This window comes from Thermobia domestica, unplaced genomic scaffold (genome assembly GCF_964235325.1).
Source record: "Thermobia domestica unplaced genomic scaffold, izTheDome1.hap1.1 HAP1_SCAFFOLD_253, whole genome shotgun sequence".
Taxonomy (NCBI): Eukaryota; Metazoa; Arthropoda; class Insecta; order Zygentoma; family Lepismatidae; genus Thermobia; species Thermobia domestica.
In genome coordinates, this window is record NW_027655970.1 from 211,644 (window position 1) to 216,959 (window position 5,316).

Consider the following 5,316-nt stretch of genomic DNA (forward strand, 5'->3'; position numbering starts at 1 on the left):
AAAGAGTACGCGATTCTCTGCCGCGACAGCGACAAAGATCAGGAGAGTAGGTGCAGGAAGGAGGATATAACAATATATTTCTCTCAGAAGAAGGAAACTAAGGTAGGTGTATAGCATACTTGACAGTGTCTAAAGTGTTGAAAATTAATTATCACTATTCCCAGCGGCACTCCGGTTGCGAGCCATTGATATAATTGTTATTAGTATTGTAAAATTTCTTGGGTAGAGCAATAAATGTACTCGGGATTTGGACTTTTCCCTTCACCTTTTTATTATAAAAAGTTTATGTATACAAATTATAATAAGAAATTCCACTAATATTTAGGTAAGATTAGATAGGAGCCCAGTGACCAAGCGTCGTGGGCTTTGAGGTGAGGTACTCTCGGTGACCAAGCGTCGTGCGAGGGGTGTAGATTAGGTATCTCTCTCTCGGTAACCGTGCGTCGTGAGAAAGAGGAAAGGAACCCGGTGACCAAGCGTCGTGGGTATAAGGATGGGTACCTCTCGGTGACCAAGCGTCGTGAGAGGGGTTTTAGGTGTTTAGATCAATCCGGGAAGATTGATGTTGGTCGAGGCGTGTAGGTCCGTTTTATCCTCTATTGTCGGCTTCCTTCGTTGATTCTCGTCCTTCCGACTGTTGGCGATGGTGATCGACTCCTCTTCGGGACCGTCGTCTGTTTGTTTTTATTTATTACTAACACTTGTAGTTCACACGTGGTTATTGCCTGGTACGGCAACGTGGGGATCCTTACAGTATATAATATAATTATGTTGTATATCAGTTATTTAGGTTAGTATATTAGTATATGTTAATTGTGGCGTGTAATAGTAAACCGTATAAGTGTAAATGAAGCTACTTAAAAAAAAAGGAGAGGTTTCTTGTGGTACGTTCCTCACTTATACGGAGAGCATTCCGCGATGAGTACCGCAACAAATTGCGGTACCCTGATTTGAGCCCAGACATTGAACTAAAGAATAGACCTCCAGCCCTTATCTCAAAAGCATTTGGCAGGATGAAGCCGGATGAATCTAAAATTTGGTGAAGGAAGGCGGAGTACAAGGTAAGTTGGGCGGAGTTTAAATTTTATTATTTGCAGCAGTTACCTATATTTAATCCAATTACCCACTGTACAATTACTCTACTGTATAGACACTGGGTAACGTACTGTAGGGGAAACCGTTGTACCTTGAGCATAGTGTACCTTGGAACACTCGCATGTTTCTGAGCTCCTATACTATCTAGAGGTGATTCAACGAACTATATGATGCTTTAACATTGTCAGACAGTGCCATCGTGGCTTTCATTGTGCTAAGAAGTGTATGTAATTTATGAAAGTGAAAAACTTTTTTCAGGGATAAAACGAACTATTTAGAAATTGAAATATTGTTTTTTAGTGCCATTACTGTTTGTTGTTTGTATAATTTGTAATAATCTATTAGTTCAGAGGGATTAGGTGAGCATTTTTGTGACTTGCTTTCCTACTCTGAATGTAGCGTTATCATTATTGTGCCATTTTAATAATTGTCTACAGCCTCTTGTACCATGAAACAGAAACATATCTTGTACCTTGGAACATGTTCCAAGGTACATGAACTCATTGTCAAGTGTATTTTTTGAACATTCTTTTACTATCGTTGCAGGAATCGAAATGCCAAGAGGCAAGATAGGAAAGAAAAGGCCTGCCATTAACCCAAATTCAATCAAGAACGCAATTAAAGCAGTCATTCCCGAGCCTGGGAAGCGTATTTCAATTCGTGAAGTTTGCAAAGTTTGCCAAGTGTCTTTAGCTACTTTATCCCGACATCTGAAATATTTTAGACAGTCAGGGAAAGAAACATTTGAGTATAGTGTGAAATGTGAGGACGGAGGGGAGATATTTACTACATACATGACAAATATGCCCAATGGCCACATCAATAACTATGAAACGCACTTATCTGTCGAGGCTGTTGAGATGGTTGCTGAAGCTGGAGTTGTCATGCTGACTCCCCATTCGCATACATCAGGACTACAATCACTGGATGTGGCTGTTTACGGTCCTTTTAAATGTTTTTATAACTAAGCTGTGGAAGAATGTTTACATAATAATCCGGGGAAACGTTTTGATATTTATGCTGTGGCCGAAGTGTTGGGAATTATCTATCCACGCGTGCCTTCAGCACATCAAATATCACCAGTGGTTTTCGCTTTTCAGGAAGTTATCCTATACATAAAATCATTTTCTTGGAGTTCTTCAGCTTCACTAACAGACCATTGGCCGAATTGTCATCTAAATGATATACGTGAAAAGGACAACTGTCTGATACATGAACGAAACGAAACAATTGTGCAACTCGTGCAAGTTTTGCCTTCTACATCAGTCTTTAAAGAGGACGTACAGTCAAACCAGAAAGCACAAACTTGGTAAAGTACAAAATGTCGAAGAAAGACTGTCACAGGTAGAAGTAGGGTAGTAAGAGAGACACTTGCAAAGCAAGTATTGAAAGATAAGAAAAAGCACAGAGCCACATAGAAAGGAAATAAGAAGCAAGAACAGCAAAGAAAAGGAAAGAACAAATCCAATAGAAAAAATAGTTTCGAAACATCTGATGAAGAATCTGAGAACATAAGCCTGTGTGAAAATTATGATAGTGATGTTATGCTTGCAGAACAGATGGACACAGAAGTTGAATTAGACTAAAGCATTGAAGCCATAATGTCAATCTGGATGACTATGTGTTGGTGCAGTTTAAGAAAAAACGAAGCATTGAATTTTATGCAGAATAGATTTGTTCAGTTGAATCTAATTTCAACAAATTTAAAATCAAGTTATTTAAGCATATTTCAGGTACTGCAAATAAATTTTATGAAGAGTTTGCAAGACAGTCTGAAGTGAATGCATCTGATATTATAGTGGAACTGCCACCACACCTTTGGCCAATAGGCTCCAGTAGAATGTCTGAACAATTGTGGTTTCAAGTGGATTTCGTTCTTATAATTGAGTAACATTGAGTTACATAAGTAATAGATGACGTAGGTCGAGACCATTTCCACGAATAAGTCAATATTTCCCGATTTAGTAATTCCTTATGTTATCTTCTGATAGGTCTGTCTACTTTACGTTGAAAGAATTAGAACATAGTATGCCCAACATATGATCAATTTTGTAACTGTTTTAGAGCCTTTGTTCTTTGTTTTTTCTTCAGGATTTTAAGAATAGAATAACTAATAGAATATTGTTATAGTGTTCTTTTCATACTTTAGTTATTGCTAAGTTTACGAATTTTTCAATAAATAATTAAGGTTAGCCTTCCGATTAATAATAGGTTAAATATGAAGGTAAAAACTTGTCTGATTAGAGTAAGTATTAAAATTTCCATTCTCTTTCTTTTCACACGCTTTTGTATATCAAAAACAACAAATCTGGATGTACAAAATAAATCTTAGAATAATTATTTGTGACTTTATTTCTGTGAATTACCATATTAGAAATATATGTTTCAAGGTACATGAGGCTGTGTTCCAAGGTACATGAGTATTTGTACCACGGAACACTTTCTTGGGAATTTTTGAAAACTTAAAAACATAACGAAGAACAGAAATAAGAACTTAAATAATAATACAGTTTCTCTCAGAAGACATCCAAGTTTAAATGCACTGCAATACAATTGCAGAAATAACTGTTGGTAATATTATAACTTGAAAAACGCAAAAAGTGTTCCATGGTACAACAGTTTCCCCTACACATTAATTTCCTCCGTCAGACAATTAGTGATTTAGAGTGAGAATAGGATGTGTCTATCCGCCTACTTTCGGCTTCAAATTGCCTACAATTGGATGTTTGAATGGCCCCATCCTACCCTCACCACATACACTTCCGACTTCAAAACGAACGCTCCAATTATCAGTCTATTCGGTGCAAAAATGTGTCCGCATGGCATACTGGAAAATATTGGTGGAGACCTCTAAGCTGGAAAACAATGTTGGATCCAGCAACAATTTATGCTGGTTTTGCTGTAAATTATGCTATTAATTTGACGAGAATTAATGGTCCAGCAATCAAATTCCAGCACAACTTTTCTTTTAATTTGGAGCGGAGGGAACACAAGTTCGGATACCATGTTGAACTCTAGGTTCCATCTCCTTAGGAAGTTATGAACATTCATCCCATGGAACCCATGGAAAGCAATGGCAAACCACCATGGATTCACCTTGCCAAGAGACTTTTAGGTCAAACACCTGCCTTCTTACAGAATATCACATCATCATTCATTAACAGCCATAGAATAACACATTGCAAAATTTTGATCCAGAATATATGCGAGACTGCGAGGCCATGCGAGAAAGTCTCGCGCGAGACGCGAGACGAGACTCAAAATTTTATGCGAGACGAGACAACATTTGAGGCTGCGAGACGAGACGAGACTTTTCATGTCTCGTCTCGTCTCGTCTCCCGTGCATCACTAATGAAAACGGTTGAAGTTAATAACGGATGAACAGAATAAAACTCCTATAGAAATCACAGAGGGTATTTATCATTTCAGGACTTGAAAATATTGCAACAGTGGAGAAGATGATTAGAGTAAAAGTGCCATAATGCAAAGGAGGAAATCTAATTCCTAGACAATCATCGTTCCAATGTCCTCCGTAAGTGGATGAAGCGGGACGGGAAGGAACGGTGAAATTGAAAACTGTAAATCTTAGATTTAGCAAATTGTATCTACACATCAAAATTATCTGAAATGTATTTTTATAAGAAATAGATGTCTGTAATGGAAAAAAGTAGGTAAAATTCTTGTTAAATGGTACCTTTCGTTTTGATTGCAGGCAATGATTTGTACAAAAATGAATCAACTGAACTGCGAAACCAATTTGTTGAACAATGCAATTTTAGAACGTGTACAAACGTTAGTTTTGCTCAAAAAGTCGTCTGCACAATATCAGTTCATTACAGTACCAGTCACTTGTACACCAAAGTGTTTTAGACAAACCACATCTATTGCAAGTAAAAGTGGGGTTCTCATTTGAGATTTTACAGAAAATTTTCTAACAATTACATTTCCTCTTTAGCATTATGTCTTATATACTTTAAGAAACTTTTTCTCCGTTTTATTATTCTCGACGCGTGGAATGATAAATACCCTCTGTGATTTCCTATACGAGTTTTATCCTGTTAATTTATCTCCAAGCGTTTTCATATTAGTGGTACTGGACGTTTTATCTGATAAAAGCACCATGTCTTGGCGGCCATTTTGAAAACGGCGACCCAAATGAACAATCTTTTGCCACAACGCTGTTTAATGTATGAAGATCTATCGAACGAGGTATCACTTAAT